Genomic DNA, 18,294 nt, shown 5'->3' on the forward strand with positions numbered 1-18,294 from the left:
GTTACCAAAGACATGGATTAAGCGGGTGTCCAAGTTCAAGCCATTCCCGGCAAACCAAGAGGCCGAAGACGCGGGCGGGAAGTCTGGGATATTTCTTAAAGATGTCAAAAGAGACAGGCCATCTGTTAATTGCCAACTTTTCATGAGCCCCACTAAGACACCTAAGGTTGGTTTTATCAGAGGGTGGGTTGACGCCACCCATAGCCCCCGCACCTGTACCCATTGCCAAGAGAACAATATCTCAAAATTTAGTTCCCCCTTCTCTATGTTTACCCAAGCTTTTCCCCCTGAAGATGTAGAATGCTCTCCCTTCCAATCAATTATCCTTACCAAGTGTATACTTTTATAATAGACTGATATGTCAGGTGCTGCCAATCCGCCCCCAGACTTACTTCTACTAATTGTCCTGTAATTTATTTTACGTGGGACCCTTGCCCAAATAAATTCTTGAAATAATCTATTCCATTCCTTAAACCATGTGCTGGGAAGGGCGATCGGTACACACTGCATACAAAATAAAATTTTTGGTAGAATAAACATTTTCAAAATTGCAATACGCCCCAAGGGGTTAAAATAAGGTCTATCCCATCCCTTAAGCTTCTTTTTACTTTCTATTATTAATTTTTTATAGTTTAAGTTGAAAAAGTTGTTAATTTCACCACTCAAATTAATCCCCAAATACTTTATTACCTTCTTCCAAGAGTAACAGTTATAGTCTTGTATTCCCATTCTAGTGCTACGGGTGCATTCTAGGTCAAGAATCAAACACTTTTCTCTATTTATCTTAAAGTTTGAGCTACTTCCATAACTATTAAATAAGTCCTCACACCTCTTTAGAGATGTTACTGGGTCTCTAAGCACCAGCAGGAGATCATCCGCATATGCCAGTGTTTTAATTTCAACATCACCCACTGTCATACCACTGATGGTTGGATCGTCTTGGATAGCTCGAATCAGCGGTTCAAGGCACAGATTAAAAAGTCCAGGCGACAAGGGGCAACCCTGACGCACTCCATTAGATAATTTAAATGGGTTAGAAATAGAGGAATTGACTATTAATTGAGCACTCAAATTACTATACAGCAATCTAATTCTTTCAATAAAGGCTGACCCGAAGCCAAATTTCCTTAAACAATTAAATATGAAAGAGTGTGAAATCCGGTCAAAAGCTTTTTCTGCATCAACGGCTACCAGAATTGACTCCTTTCTTCCTTTCCTACTATCGTGAATTACATTGATAGCGGTATATATATTTTCATGAATATGTCTCTTTTTCCTGAATCCGATCTGTTGGGTTCCCAGCAATTCCTCTACTGCCTCCTCCAGCCTTGCTGCAAGGATGCCTGAATATAGTTTAACATCCGTATTTATCAATGACATAGGTCTAAAACTCCCCGGGTGCTGCAAATTCTTTCCCTCTTTTGGGATAAGACAAATAAGAGCCCTATTAGTGATGTCCGAAAATGCAGCACCACTTGCATTATCATTAACCATTCTACAAAAAAGAGGAGCCAATTCCTTCACAAAACAGCCATAAAATTCTGGTCCAAAACCATCTGCGCCCGGACTTTTTCCCCTCTTGGCCCTATCAACCGCTGCCACAAATTCAACCTCTCTAACTTTTCCGTCTAGTAGTTGTTTCAAATCATGTTTAATTGTGGGGAGCTCAACCAGATCCAAAAAAGGACTAGAGGTCTCTGTTTCCAGAGGTTTTATATTATAAATTTCTGTATAATAGCCCACAAAGGCATTACTGATTCTCTCCTGCTCGTGCACCAAATTTCCCTCTCCATCAATAATTTTCCCAATGAATCTATCCTCTGACTCTTTTTTCTTTAATAACTCTGCCAGTACTTTACTGGAACTATTTTTCCCTCTACGAAACGAGTCACAGGCACCATAGTATTCTTTTTTGCACGCTGAGTTTAGGATTTGGTTTAGCTCATTTCTAGTTACCATCATCTGTTGGGATAATTCTAGATCTGATCCTGATTTTTTTATGTATTTTTTCCAGGTCTGCTAGTTCACTTAGCAACTTTTTAATTTTTTCTTTTTGATTCTTCACCCTCTTAGCATTAATACCAATAAAGATTCCCCTAATTACACATTTTAGGGCGTCCCATATTATTTCCGGTGCATGTTCCCCAATATCATTATATTTTAAGAATTCCAAGATACTAGATCTAATTTTTTCTCTAATTTCTTCTTCCTCCAATAATTTAGGGTCCATTCTCCACCTAGATCTCGAAATATTTTTATTTGATATGTTTATTATTAATTCTACGGGCGCATGGTCAGAGTATGTAAAACTTCCTATACTGATATTAACTACATCAGATATAAGGACATGGGGAACGAACCAATAGTCAATTCTAGAGTAACTTTTATGGGGTGGCGAAAAGAAAGTATAATCTCTACCGGAGGGATTCTTAATTCTCCATATATCTATGAGTTTATTAGAATGTAGCATGTCTTTTAGTTTATGGAGATTTTTGACCGACAACTTGTTACTATCTTTAGAAGAGTCAACCTCAGGTTCTAGGGCTAGATTTAGATCACCTCCCATTAAAATCGATCCTTTAGCCATTTTATTTACTTTCTTTAAAAATCTACAAAGGTAGTCCACCTGACTCGTGTTAGGCGCATAGACATTTACAATAGTTAGAGTAACACCTTTTACCCTTCCCAGCACAATCAGGCCCCTCGCTTCGCTATCTCTATATACATTATCGACAGTAAAATCAAGGTTAGACCTAATGAGAATGGCAACACCACAAGTTTTTTTATTCTTATTATCATTAGTGATCCATAACTTATACCGTTTATCAAAAAAGAGAGGCTTTTTATCAGCCTTAAAATGGGTTTCTTGCAAAAGAGCAATATCGACTTTTTTTCTAATTAATTCGTCTATTATTCTACCCCTTTTTGGACCTGAATTTGCCCCCTTGACATTTATGGTAATCAATTTTAATGTACTCATTTCTTTTCCTTTATCCTCCCCTTCCTCCCCGCACCCCCCTCCCCCCTCCCCTCCTCCCTCCGTGCAGCAAAGCCTGTTAACATACACCCATCCAACATACTATTCATACCAATTAAGTCCAGTTTGGACGCCCAGAGAGTCAAATACTTTATCTCTGGGTATTTCCAACTTCCGACCATGATCTAACCAATAGTTGACCAAGGTGGACCTGTTTGTCCCAATCCCCCCCCCACCCCTCCCAATCTACAAGAGCATTATGTATTTCACATTACTCCTCCCATTCAGGTATCTCTATAATGGGCAAGCCCAGATGTGCCAAAAAAGGTTGCACTGGGTCACCGTCTCTAAGCACCGAGGACTTTGAGCCAATTGTGGCTCTTAAGGAAAGAGGAAAGCCCCATCTATATACACCTTCAGCTTTTTTAATATTTGCAAGTATTGGTTTTAAAAGCCTTCTCCTTTCAATTGTTCTCTTGGATAGATCTTGAAACAATTCTATTTTAGATTCCTTATAAAGTATTGTATTTTGCAGTCTTGATTTTGTCAAGATTTCTTCCTTAGTCTTATGATAGTGGAGTTTACACAAGATGTCTGTGGACATAATTCCATTTACTGACTTCTCCTTTCCTACTCTATGAATCCGATCGATTTCTAATTTCTCTAGCGGGATTTCTCCCACGATTCCCTTAAATAAGTCTTGTACGATTTGCGGGAGATCCCTTTGCTGAATTGCGGAAGGCAGGCCTCTAATCTTTATATTATCTCTTCTGCTCCTGTTTTCCTGGTCGTCAATTTTATGTTTAAGCTCACAAATAAGTTTTTTATCCTTTGATACTGTTTCCTTCACCCCCTTTCCCTCAGCTCTTAATTTCTCCAGACTCTCTTCTAACAGTGTTATTCTTCCTGTTACCTCCTCTATTGCCTCCCTTATTGGAGTTAATTCCTTAGTGATTGATTCCTGTATCGAGTTTTGTACTGTAGCCACCATTTCCTTCTGCATCCTATTTGTATATTCATCCAGGATAGCTCTTAATTTTTTATCCAGCATTTCTTCTGTGATACCATCACTCCCCTGTCGCCTATCCTGAGCCCCAGTCGCCCCCAAACCTTGCTGCGCAGCCATTTTTTCGTTTTGAGCCCGGCTGGTTGCCTCTGCAATTTTTTTAAAGTGGGTTGCTATGTCAGATGGTGTAAAACTACCTTGTTGTGTTACAGCCAATGAAGGCTTTCTACTTGGGGTTTGGAAAGGGGAGTTATTTGAGATTATTTCCTTTCCAGAAAAAGTCACTTTTTGTTGATTTGCAGTATGTCTAGGACTTGCCGCTAGTTGTACTTTCTCTGTATTTTTCTCTGTATAAGGATTTTTATTTCTATTTCTTGTTCCAGATGCCATTTACCGGCATAGGAGAAATAATTTTGCAGAGATTCTTATATATATATATATATTATTTATTTTTTTTCCCCTTTTTTTTTTTTTTTTTTTTTCCTTTTCCTTTTCTTTTTTTTCTCCTCTCTCCCCCTTTTAATAATTGAGAGGATGTCCGCCTTCACGGTAGCGATGCACTAAAAAGCAGAGGTAGATGCAATACAGCAGTGTGAATGTAATATAAAGGCAATATAAGGGCACCCAATTCTTGAGTAACAAAAGTCAGCAAAAGTCAGCAACAGCAATAGCAGCAATAGCATACATGTAGCCACATTAGCTTAATTAGCATGTTTTCGGCAAGTTGACATATACTTATCCACATCCCAAGCGTATGACGATCCAGTTGATCTGCAGATGATCCGCAAGAGATCGCAACAACTTATATCCAACTTATATCCAGCAGCTTGTATCCAACAAAAAGAGCAGGAACAGGAACAGAAAAAAAACCTGCTGGCACAAGCAAGGTCAGTCGTGCACTGCAATGCAAAGGTTGTGCAGCGCTTATACAGCGTTAGTGCAGCATTGATGCAGCGTTAATGAAGCGTTATACAGCGTTTGTGCAACAATTATGCAACAATTATGCAACAATTATGCAGCCCTGCATGGAGGAAAAAGGAGATATGGAGGATATGGAGGTATGGCATGGAGGTATGGAAGTATGGCATGGAAGTATGGCATGGAGAAAGCAATTTCATAGCCTCCTGATCACTACTGCGAGGGGCGGAGGAAGAGCTGAGAGGCCTGGGACTGAGGGGACTTAGAGGAAGGAGAAGGCGGAGAGGGCAAGGGGAAAAACGAACACAAAGACCCAGCCGCAGCCACAGCCACAGAGGACCTACTTCCACAGAAGTTTATCTGCTTGTCTAAAGGCCGATGACCAGATGCCACGGGAGGGCCCCCAAATGTGCTTAAGGAGGCTGGGACGTTGGGACGCTAGATCGCTAAAACGCTGAAACGTTAAAGTCAAAAACAGACAGCACGTGGGCATCAAGGGGAGAGCCAGACGGGCAGCGGGCAGCGGAAGAGTCCAGACCCCAGAGCGGCTACAGCCAAGCAAACCAGACGGCAGGGTGGCGAAATAACAAAGCGGCGGATCAGCGGCAGAGCGGAGCGCCGGCAGAGCGGCAGAGCAACATCGGCAGAAGCGGGCACTAACTCCAAACTTACTCCAAACCAGCGTTCCAGGGTGATTCCGGAGCGATTACACCCGGATGCCTAGATGATAGTGCGGCAAGGCAGCAGCAGGTGCAGACGGCAGGCAAAGCAGGCAAAGCATCGACAGGTCAGTCACAAGCTCCAGCACCGGCTCCATAGAGAGACATAGAGAGACATAGAGAGGCAAGCTGTATCCAGGAAGGGGCGGGATCAAGCCGGGGGGAAGCAGGAACAGACAGGAGACGGACTCACATCTCACACCTCCCTCACATCTCAATTTTTTTTTAATCAGAATAGAATTGGTCTGCAACATGGCTACCCCGATCGATCCTTCAATTGATTTCTAAATTGGTCGATTAGATCAACTGGGAATGGTGGAAAATCTCGGTCGCAAGGGTTCGATCTGGTGCACAGCAGTAACAGTGTTCGATATCACTACGACTGACAGACCTCCGCCTGGTGTCCCCCGAAGCCTATAAGTGTCCCCCTAATGCCTGAGTGCAGTGTAAAAGACTCACCTATCTCCTTTTGACTCCTTTTGTGACCTCACTAGATGCACTCGCGGTGACACCAAACATCAGAGGAGTCCAAGGTGAGCCTTTAACAATGGATATATTCACATGGGGGGGGGAGGACTTATACATATGGGGAGGCCCAGCAGGCAGTTGCACTATTATTATCATTTATAAAGCGCCAACATATTACGCAGTGCTGAACATTAAATACATGCAATGATACAAAGGTTATACAACATAGGACAGTTTTACAAGGCAAACGGGGAACAAAAATATATGATCATGTGATTTAGGGCTTGTTAGGTAGGTCCAGTAAAACAAGTACGAGGCGGTCATAGGAAAGGAGCACACGATCATGTAGAATACACTAGGGAAGGGAGAGGGTACAAGATACATGATCATGTGATTTGGGCTGGTTAAGTAGGTCCAGTAAAACAAGTACGAGGCGGTCATAGGAAAGGAGCACACGATCATGTAGAATACACTAGGGAAGGGAGCGGGTACAAGATACATGATCATGTGATTTGGGCTGGTTAAGTAGGTCCAGTAAAACAAGTACGAGGCGGTCATAGGAAAGGAGCACACGATCATGTAGAATACACTAGGGAAGGGAGCGGGTACAAGATACATGATCATGTGATTTGGGCTGGTGAGGTAGGCTCAGTAATACAAGTATGAGGCGGTCATAGGAAAGGAGCACAGGATCTTGTATAATACACTAGGGAAGGGAGAGGGTACGAGATACATGATCATGTGATTTGGGCTTGTTAGGTAGGCTCAGTAATACAAGTACGAGGTGGTCATAGAAAAGGAGCACACGATCATGTATAATACACTAGGGAAGGGAAAGGGTACAAGATACATGATCATGTGATTTGGGATGGTTAGGTAGGTCCAGTAATACAAGTACGCGGCAGTCATAGGAAAGGAGCACACGATCATGTATAATACACTAGGGAAGGGAGCGGGTACAAGATACATGATCATGTGATTTGGGCTGGTTAGCTAGGCCAAGTAATACAAGTATGAGGCAGTCATAGGAAAGGAGCACACAATCATGTACAATACGCTAGGGAAGGGAGAGGGTACAAGATACATGATCATGTGGTTTGGGCTGGTTAGGTAGGCCCAGTAATACAAGTACGAGGCGATCATAGGAAAGGAGCACACGATCATGTAGAATACACTAGGGAAGGGAGGACCCTACCAAAGGTTAGCAAACTCAGGGGAGGGGGGATGGAAACGCTAAGTAGGGCTGTAAAATAAGTATTCAGTAGAGAGTTACTGTGTGGTAAGGGGTGGGTAGGCCATCTTGTAGAGGTGGATTTTGAGGGCTTGCTTAAGTGTGTTGAAGGAGGGACAAGTGTGATAGGCGGTGGAAGGAAGTTCCAGAGGGTGGGACGGTTCTTGAGAAATCCTGCAGCCATGTATGGGAATGGAAAATGCTCAGGGCAGTTAGGGGAAGGTTGTTAGCAGACTGGACGAGGGGGGATTTCTAATAGATTTTATGCTGGAATCTATTGGAAATTGCCATGCACTGTGTGCACAGGCAATAGATCCCTCTCAGTTTCGATCACAGAGGGATCTATCTAATGGTCGAATTGGCCATACATCAGGAAATGTAATACCAGCTTTAAATGAAAATGTTCATTACATACCTGTCGCTAAAATTGTCTTCAGTGCCAACACCAAATCCACAACAAGGCCAAACCAACTGCTTCACTTCACACAGAACCCTGCTGGGACTGGAGCTAACATCCATATCACACCTTCATTAAGACCGCCCTCCCGGTATGGCAAGACAGAGGACACAAACAAGACCCCATCCAACCACCAGACTAAACACGGCTAACACTCATTTCTCATTAATCACGGAGTGCTTATTAATGTCCTGTCAATGGTTAACAGTATCAGATCCCCTCCCAGCTCTCTATGTGAAAACCGTGGTGATTAACTACCAGATTAAACATCTTCATAAATATTTCAGGGGCTGTTTTTTGAAACTTTTCCTGTCCTTTTACACTAATAGCCCATTAAAAGTTGTTTACAAGCCAGCAGCGAGAGCAACGCCGAGCACTTAAAAAATGGAGAGTGGTTCCCCAGGAGGGGCCCGGCGAGCATGCGAGCATAGGGGATCTGATCGATGGGCAGCTTAAAGTAAGTCTGTCTGCCTCAACCCAATGGAAACAGACACAAGCAGCTGGCCACGGCCCAACTTGTTAATTAACAATGAACAAAACTCCCGGCCCTTGGCATACAGGGTGCAATATTCAGGATAATTCACAATATCGCTTCCTATTACCTTGTAAAAGGCTAAAAGCAGCCAGATAATGACGTTGTTTAACAAAGCATTGATCCCGGTCTGCAGACTGAGGCTTGAGCCCGTGCCAGAAAATGTGTTCTTGTTTTACTCACATTATGCTGCATGCAGGGATTCTGCTGGTTGGTTCCATGCCCCCCGGGAATGATGGGTCTGCGGGGTATTTAACGCATTCTGTTTGAAAGCTCTGGGCACATCCTAAGCGAGATTTCAATTCTTGACCGATGCATGAAGCCAAGAAGGGAAAGCTCTTACTGGTTAATGGGAGCAGAAGTATTTTATTGTTCCTGAATCAGACTTGTTTGACTGAGTGGGGGAATGGCCACTCATAGCTACTAAGTGAAAACCCTGGATGTTTGAGATAAACCCTGTTGATGTAGGATGGCACCTGTAACTGTCCTCACAGGCTGTGATGTCACCGCTGGAGAAAGTCAATAAGATGTAAGTAGTTCCAACTTGCAGGTAAATTGTATCAAATGTACTCTCTACAGATTCTGACTTCCCCAATTCCATGATGCATACTATGCATACTAAAGTGGGTCCAACCTCCTGCACAACACTTTCCCTATATCTGGAGAAGACAACCCCAGACTCCCAGTGTCCTCTTACTCCTCTTTCTCCCTAAATCTGAAGAAGACAGCCCCAAGCCCCCAGTGTTCTCTTACTCCTCTTTCTTCCTGGATCTGAAGAAGACAACCCCAGGCACCCAGTGTCCTCCTACTCCTCTTTCTCTCTACATCTGGAGAAGACAACCCCAGGCCCCCAGTGTCCTCTTACGCCTCTTTCTCCCTAAATCTGAAGAAGACAACCCAGACACCCAGTGTCCTCTTATGCCTCTTTCTCTCTAGAGCTGAAGAAGACAACCCCAGGGCTCCAGTGTTCTCTTACTCCTCTTTCTCCCTGGATCTGAAGAAGACAACCCCAGGCACCCAGTGTCCCCTTATTCCTCTTTCTTCCTGGATCTGAAGAAGACAACCCCAGGGCCCCAGTGTTTTCTTACTCCTCTTTCTCCCTGGATCTGAAGAAGACAACTCCAGGCACCTAGTGTCCCCTTAATTCTCTTTCTTCCTACATCTGAAGAAGACAGCCCCAGGCCCCCAGTGTTCTCTTAATCCTCCTTCTCCCTGGATCTGAAGAAGACAACCCCAGGCCCCCAGTGTCCCCTTATTCCTCTTTTTACCTATAGCTGAAGAAGACAACCCCAGGCACCCAGTGTCCACTACTCCTCTTTCTCCCTATATATGAAGAAGACAACCCCAGGCACCCAGTGTCCCCTACTCCTCTTTCTCCCTACATCTGAAGAAGACAACCCTAGGCACTCAGTGTCCCCTACTCCTCTTTCTCCCTACATCTGAAGAAGACAACCCTAGGCACTCAGTGTCCCCTACTCCTCTTTCTCCCGACATCTGAAGAAGACAACCCCAGGCACCCAGTGTCCCCTTATTCCTCTTTTTACCTATAGCTGAAGAAGACAACCCCAGGCACCCAGTGTCCCCTACTCCTCTTTCTCCCTACATCTGAAGAAGTCAACCCCAGGCACCCAGTGTCCTCCTACTCTTCTTTCTCCCTACATCTGAAGAAGACAATCCCAGGCACCCAGTGTCCTCCTACTCTTCTTTCTCCCTGCATCTGGAGAAGACAACACCAGGCACCCAGTGTCCTCCTACTCTTCTTTCTCCCTGCAACTGGAGAAGACAACCCCAGGCACCCAGTGTCCTCCTACTCCTCTTTCTCCCTGCATCTGAAAAAGACAACCCCAGGCACCCTGTGTCCTCTTACTCCTCTCCCTTCCTACATCTGAAAAAGACAGCCCCAGGCACCCAGTGTCCTCTTTCTTCCTTTGTCTGAAGAACACAACGCCAGAATCTTCTTTCTCCAACTCTTAGGTCACTTAGTTGTTGCTAATGCTTCTATAGTTAATTATTATTAAAATGATTACAAGTAATTTAAAAAATTGTTTTAACATTCCAAATTAAACAATTCTTAAGCTGAACTCAGTAAATAATTGCGCAGAAAGTTGATATATTTTAAGCAGACAGTACCATTCTTCTGGAATAGACTTAAATAAATTGCACTCAGTGTCTTTGTGGAAACCTGTATTAATGTGCTTTGTGTGGTGATTGTCTTAGCAGGTCTTTGATGGATACCAGTCGCCTTCTGGCTAATTATGAACATCCATCAAAATGGCAGTGATACTGTACAATGTATGTCAAGCATGTTGATCTGAAGGGCTATAATTTTCTGAAGATTTTCTCAAGCAAGTTTTCAGAGGATTTAACACAATTTCATCACCAGGAACTGCAGCTCACGTGTAGATCCACAAAAAACTGATATTTCAACCAGGAATGGCCATTGTTAGATTGACTCATTCAGTGGCATCCTGCCTTCATAAAGACCACAGGAGGACAGGAATTGGAACCAAGAGTGGTCATATTTCACTGGCTCCTGTTCAGCTGTGGGAAGCAAGTGATTTTGGTGGGGTTATGTGATGCGTGAGGACCATGTGCTCAAACACATTAGGATAGGGTGTACAGCTAGAGTGCCCAATTGCTAGGTTGTGAGTATCACACCAGAAGCCTGCCAAATAACAGAACGTGAGTACTGGTAAGAGTTAACTGTTAGAGTCAGGTGCTGATTAGGAGGCATAGGCCCACATGCAGCATACGTATCTACGCGTCGCTGGTGAGTTGGGCGCAATGTGAGCCTAATAACGGCTCTCCCTGCTGCCGCTAAACTCCCCGGGGGTGTTATATACTATTCCCCCTCCGAGCTGACCCAACTCGGAAGGAGATAGAATTCTGGGTCTGGCAGCCGTCGGAGCCTTGAATTACCCTTACAGCCTTGAATTACCCTTACGCGCCCCACGCAGCATAACATTGCAGTTATGAGGTGCCTGGTTTCGGGGGGCCCCCGCGGTGAGCTCTGTGCACCAAAACCACCTGCTTCACATACACAATTAACTTTATCTCTCCTAGGTGATATTTCCTCATAAAGCACTAGAAAGCAAGAAAATACTCAGAATAATTTTGACAGTACTTGTTCACATACTTTTTGGTACTTTTTCAATTTTAAAGTGCTGAAAAATTATTTAAAACAGAAGATGAAAAATCACCTAGGACAGTGCTGACCAACTTCATGGGCATGGCAGGCCAATTTTTTCCAGACTACATGGCGGAAGGCCGGCTTCAATAAATAGGGCTCTTGCTATTCCCCCCACCCAAGGAAAAAAAACACAAAATCTGGCAGCAGTTTCCTACAAAATACACAGAGTCTGTCAGCAGTTTCCCACCATTTACACATTATCTGGTGGCAGATTTCCACAAAATGCATGAATGCAATTAGATTGGCTGCAATTTCCCACCAAATACACATAATCTGGCAGCAGCTTCCCACAAAATACACATAATCTGGCAGCATATTTTCCCACAAAATGCAATTAGATTGGCAACAGTTTCCCACAAAATGCAATTCCATTTGCAGCATTTTCCCATAGAATGCAATTAGATTGGCAAAGTTTCCCACAAAATGCAATCACATACGTTCTGTAATGTATCACAAATAGCGACAGCTTTAGTCCTGCCAGGTGATCTCCGTGGAATTTTTGTTTACTGGGAGTTCTAAAGCCAGTAGAAAATATACCTAAACAGCTTAGGCTAAACATCATTGGGAAGGCAGGTCTACATATCAATATACAGCTATATATAGATATAGGAAGTGTTTCTGATACTGAAACCTGTAAAATTACCTTAAAAGGGCATATCCTGAATAATTATTGCATTCTACCATACAGGTCCTTCTCAAAAAATTAGCATATTGTGATAAAGTTCATTATTTTCTGTAATGTACTGATAAACATTAGACTTTCATATATTTTAGATTCATTACACACAACTGAAGTAGTTCAAGCCGTTTATTGTTTTAATATTGAAGATTTTGGCATACAGCTCATGAAAACCCAAAATTCCTATCTCAAAAAATTAGCATATTTCATCCGACCAATAAAAGAAAAGTGTTTTTAAAACAAAAAAGTCAACCTTCAAATAATGATGTTCAGTTATGCACTCAATACTAGTGTTGGGCGAACACCTGGATGTTCGGGTTCGGGCCGAACAGGCCGAACATGCCGAACATCTGGCCCAATGCAAGACTTACCCCGAACTCAATGCAAATCAATGGGGACCCGAACATGCCGCAATACTGCCCCCCTATGGGGTCGCAGGCATAAGGGGGGAGCATGCCCCGATCGCGGGGGGGGGGGGGGGGGTCGGAAATTCCCCCCACCCCCTCCGCTAGCGCTCCCCCCTCTGCCCGCTTCCCCATAAAAAAGTTGTCGTAAAGTTAAATAGTACCGGTGGTGGCTGCTGCAGTGGCTGGCTGGCAGTGGTGTGAGTGAGGAGGAGGAGTCCGAGTATGACGCGTTGAGGCCGGGCAGCGGGCGTCACGCGTACCCTCGTATGCGTCATCACGTAGAGGACGTGAGGTCAGAGAAAGGGTGGAAGTACCACAAGTGTACTACCGCTGAACCGCCCGCTGCCCGGCCTCAACGCGTCATACTCGGACTCCTCCACCTCACTCACACCACTGCCAGCCAGCCACTGCAGCAGCCACCACCGGTACTATTTAACTTTACGCCAACTTTTTTATGGGGAAGCAGGCAGAGGGGGGAGCGCTAGCGGAGGGGGTGGGGGGAATTTCCGAATCCCCCCCCCCCGCGATCGGGGCATGCTCCCCCCTTATGCCTGCGACCCCATAGGGGCCCTTTTCGGCCGGGCATTGAGCAGTTCGGGCGAACCCGAACAGTTTGGCAGAACACCATCAGGTGTTCGGCCGAACTCGAACATCACCCGAACAGGGTGATGTTCTGCAGAACCTGAACAGTGGCGAACACTGTTCGCCCAACACTACTCAATACTTGCTCGGGAATCCTTTTGCAGAAATGACTGCTTTAATGCAGCGTGGCATGGAGGCAATCAGCCTGTGGCACTGCTCAGGTGTTATGGAGGCCCAGGATGCTTCGATAGCGGCCTTAAGCTCATCCAGAGTGTTGGGTCTTGCATCTCTTAACTTTCTCTTCACAATATCCCACAGATTCTCTATGGGGTTCAGGTCAGGAGAGTTGGCAGGCCAATTGAGCACAGTAATACCATGGTCAGTAAACGATTTACCAGTGGTTTTGGCACTGTGAGCAGGTGCCAGGTCGTGCTGAAAAATGAAATCGTCATCTCCATAAAGCTTTTCAGCAGATGGAAGCATGAAGTGCTCCAAAATCTCCTGATAGCTAGCTGCATTGACCCTGCCCTTGATAAAACACAGTGGACCAACACCAGCAGCTGACATGGCACCCCAGACCATCACTGACTGTGGGTACTTGACACTGGACTTCAGGCATTTTGGCATTTCCCTCTCCCCAGTCTTCCTCCAGACTCTGGCACCCTGATTTCCGAATGACATGCAAAAGTTGCTTTCATCCGAAAAAAGTACTTTGGACCACTGAGCAACAGTCCAGTGTTGCTTCTCTGTAGTCCAGGTCAGGCGCTTCTGCCGCTGTTTCTGGTTCAAAAGTGGCTTGATCTGGGGAATGCGGCACCTGTAGCCCATTTCCTGCACACGCCTGTACACGGTGGCTCTGGATGTTTCTACTCCAGACTCAGTCCACTGCTTCCGCAGGTCCCCCAAGGTCTGGAATTGGTCCTTGGTCCTTCTCCACAATCTTCCTCAGGGTCCGGTCACCTCTTCTCGTTGTGCGTTTTCTGCCACACTTTTTCCTTCCCACAGACTTCCCACTGAGGTGCCTTGATAACAGCACTCTGGGAACAGCCTATTCATTCAGAAATTTCTTTCTGTGTCTTACCCTCTTGCTTGAGGGTGTCAATGATGGCCTTCTGGACAGCAGTCAGGTCGGCAGTCTTACCCATGATTGCGGTTTTGAGTAATGAACCAGGCTGGGAGTTTTTAAAAGCCTCAGGAATCTTTTGCAGGTGTTTAGAGTTAATTAGTTGATTCAGATGATTAGGTTAATAGCTCGTTTAGAGAACCTTTTCATGATATGCTAATTTTTTGAGATAGGAAATTTGGGTTTTCATGAGCTGTATGCCAAAATCATCAATATTAAAACAATAAAAGGCTTGAACTACTTCCGTTGTGTGTAATGAATATAAAACATATGAACGTCTAATGTTTATCAGTACATTACAGAAAATAATGAACTTTATCACAATATGCTAATTTTTTGAGAAGGACCTGTATGTCACTATAGTGCTTCTTGAAGATTTAAATGTAGCATCCTCATCCTCCTGAGTTGTAATGGCATCTTTTTAAACAAGTCTATACACTTACTTCATGTATACATGTGTACAATACATAGCTGGCGCGTAACCACAGAGAAAGCAGTCCCTGCAGCCGCAGGGTATCCTGTACTGTGGAGGCTCCCAAAACACTTACCTTCCTTCCAATGCAGGAGTCAGCGCTCCAGATCAGGTATTGTTGTCATACGGTTACCGGTGGGGGATTCATGATGTTCATATACTTTTTATATGATCCTTGGAAGATGAGTCTTAAAGAGGAACTGCAGAGACAATAACATAATGAATAAAATAGGTTTTTTTTTTAACAATATTCAATTATAGAGTATTTAGTCAGTATTTGCCCATTGTAAAATTTTTCCTCACCCCGATTTACATTCTAAAATTTATCACTGGTGACGGCATCTTTAGTTCTGCCAGGTTATCTGTACGGAATGTTTGTTACTGAGAGTTCCATGCACAGAGGGAGATGCTGCTTGCTTGGCAGTTGTAAACAACTCCCGCAATGCAATGAGATTCACAGACAGGACCATGGTCATGACATCACACTGTGGGAGGGGTTTCACCACAATATCAGCCATACAGCGCCCCCTGATGATCCGTTTGAGAAAAGGAAAAGATTTCTGGTGGGAAAGGGGGTAAGATTTCTGGTGGGATAAAGTTCAATACTTGGTGCAAGTTTCTCTTTAACGCTGTGGGGTTTATAAAGGGGTAGCAAAGTAGTGAATGCTGGGGGGGTTTGTAGTAAATAGCTAAATTTCATAGTTAAAAAGTTAAAAATCAAGTTTTACTTGCTATCCTTTAAAGAGGAATTATCATGAAAATCAAAAATTTATTTTTATTTTTTTTTCGGAGGGGGGGATATTAATTAAAAAATGATTTAGTCAGTATTTGCCCATTGCAAAATCTTTACTCTAAAATCTATCACAGGTGGTGAAATCTTTATGCTGAAACCAGGAAGTGGGTATTGTAAATAATTTACTGCATTCTAGTATATGTGTAACGATTAGTGTCAGCACACAGAGTGTATCTGATTATTGATGATCTGCAGTATCACCAATAATACAGATGTTATACCTGATTATATGGTGATCTGCAGAATCACCAATAATACAAGTATAGCTTGACACAGGACACCTAATGTAATGTGAGTGTTTGGTGCAACAGTAAGAAAGGTTATCTCCCGAGGAGCGGGAGATACAGACACTACTGCAGCTAAGGATTCGCTGAAGAGCAGGGAATTTGACTGCGCTGCAGCCAGTAGACACCTGAGGTGCAGGTGGCCTCTGACTGTGTAGACACTAACCTCCTTAAAAGGAGGAGATGGAGATTGTACGGCAGCCAGGGATTCCCTGATGGATCGGGAATCAGACTGTACTGCAGCCAAGGATTCCCTGATGGGCTGGGAATCAGACTGTACTGCAGCCAGTGGACTCCTATAGGTAAAGTCCCCTGACTGGACTGTAAGAAGGACTTCCTGAGGAGCAGGCAGTCTTACAGCTAATGGACACCTATAGAGTTGGTGTCACAAGGAGGACAGAGTGACTGTTCACCCAAGAGACGGGTGACAGCCAGAAGGGTCATACAAGCCAGGTCAGCAACACACGAGCAGATAAAGTACAGAGACAGAAGACTGATACGGTATCCGGGTACAGGCAAGGTTGGCAACGGGTAGACAGATATGCGAGGTACTGAATCAGTAAGCAGGAGAGAGGTCAGCAAAGCCAGGGATCATAACAGGTATCAATATAGCACAATCCTAGTCTGAGGTGTGAGGTCCTTGGTCTCAACACTTGGGAACTAATCTGAAGTATAACACAGTAATCTCCTAGTCTTAGGTGTGAGGTCCTTGGTCTTAACACCCGGGAACTAGTCTGAAGTATAACACAGTAATCTCCTAGTTTTAGGTGTGAGGTCCTTGGTCTCAACACCCGGGAACTAGTCTGAAGTATAACAGTAGTAACACAGTAATCTCCTAAAGCGGAATCTGGCTAAGTGTGAATTCCCAGTTCCAACTGGTTCTAACACACTGTAGGATCTGACTGAGGTCTGAGTGCTCACACGTGAGTATTCGCAACGGCAGACAACCAGCAACTGACAAGCAAGTCCTATATATACTTACAGCACTCCGCAGCGCCGCCCCAGCCACTCAGCCAATCCAGAGTCCAGCTGGGATCAGCTGATCGGCCTGATCAGCTGATTCCCCTTCTGCTGGCAAAAAGGTCCTGTCGCCTGACGCGCGTGTGCGTAGCTTTCCATCTGTGTGCACTACAAGGACCAGGCAAACCAGAGACATGTTGCTGCGCGGAGACAGCCGCCCTGCCGCTTGTCCGCGCGGCGGCATCTCCGCTATTCATTACAGTATGTCGAAACAGTGCTTATTTAAGCTACTGTATGTGCACACATTTGATTAAACTCAGTGAGGAGGCTGTTAAAGGACCACCACTATCAAAAATGTTAAAATTTTAAATACATGTAAACGCATACAAATAAGAAGTCCAATTCTTCCTGAGTAAAATGAGCCATAAATTACTTTTCTCCTATGTTGCTGTCACTTACAGTAAGTAGTAGAAATCTGACATTACCAACAGGTAGAAGAAACAACAAATGAATACAGTTGACTTGAACCACGCAGGGTCGGTCCACACTTGTTTAAGAAACGTATCCGTGGCTCTGCTTTTTGGCCTGGATCAAAACCAGAGGCACAGATACCAATGATTAATACAGCGGCCATCTTCACACACTTTAAGAAATGGATCTGCAGGAACCGTTTTGAAAAACTGAACGGAGAGTCCGGATTCCCCGGATACACGGAGGGGTAGTGAAAGGCTACACAAAAACGGATCACCCTCTACACAAAGAACTTTTGGACACAAAAACGGATTGCCTACTGCCTGCTCCTACCCTACACATCATCTCTTATCCAATAGAAACACACATGAAGAAAGGATACATGTAAACGGACTGGAAACCTATGCTACAAAAGGACAATATTTAGAAAAACTGATCCATTTGAAACGGGATCTGAACTGCAACTGGACAAGTGTGGACCGAGCCTTATAGATTGCCCAGCAAGCTCATAGTAATCCTGAACTCCTTAACCTTTTGCGGACCGCTGCGTGTAAATCCTACAGGCTGTCCTGCGGTGTAGGATTTACGCTGCCTGCCGTATCGGCTCCTGACGCGATCGAGAGGGGGGATTAAGTTGTCATATGAAAGCTGACATCTCCCCTCAGTGATCAGGAGCCATCGTGATCACTACGATCGCCGGCGGATCGTAGTGATCACCATTAGAGCTGTGGCGCTAGGGGAGAAGAAGAGGTTCCACTCACCTTCCTGACGTTCCCCCAGCGATTGGCGCTCCCCTCCGCTCTGGCCGGCATCCCCGCTCACTCTCTGATGTAAGTGCCAGGTCCTGGCTTGATGACGTCATCAAGCTGCGACCTGGAACTTACTGTCAGTACAAGCGAGGATGCCTGCCAGAGCGGAGTGGTCCACAGCTGCTCATTGCTGGAGCCTGGGAGGCGAGTACAGGCTTCCTGCAATACGGAGGACACCTGGCCACACAGGGGACACCATACACAGCTTACCCATAC

At 44.6% G+C, this 18,294-nt stretch overlaps 1 protein-coding gene and 1 long non-coding RNA gene across 9 annotated transcripts in view; one reads left to right on the forward strand and one right to left on the reverse strand.

The window, feature by feature from the left end:
- ST8SIA5 (ST8 alpha-N-acetyl-neuraminide alpha-2,8-sialyltransferase 5) overlaps nucleotides 1-18,294 on the forward strand; it is a 989,793-nt gene that overhangs the window by 381,529 nt on the left and 589,970 nt on the right. The gene's annotated exons all lie outside the window — the stretch shown is intronic.
- Nucleotides 1-18,294, reverse strand: part of LOC137531529 (uncharacterized) — a 296,668-nt gene that overhangs the window by 154,768 nt on the left and 123,606 nt on the right. For all 8 annotated transcript variants that reach the window (XR_011023669.1, XR_011023668.1, XR_011023667.1 and 5 more), the window contains one exon: nucleotides 14,838-14,961. This is a non-coding gene — a long non-coding RNA (uncharacterized lncRNA). The remainder of the gene's footprint in view (nucleotides 1-14,837; nucleotides 14,962-18,294) is intronic.

The sequence above is a fragment of the Hyperolius riggenbachi genome, chromosome 1 (assembly GCF_040937935.1).
Source record: "Hyperolius riggenbachi isolate aHypRig1 chromosome 1, aHypRig1.pri, whole genome shotgun sequence".
Taxonomy (NCBI): domain Eukaryota; kingdom Metazoa; phylum Chordata; class Amphibia; order Anura; family Hyperoliidae; genus Hyperolius; species Hyperolius riggenbachi.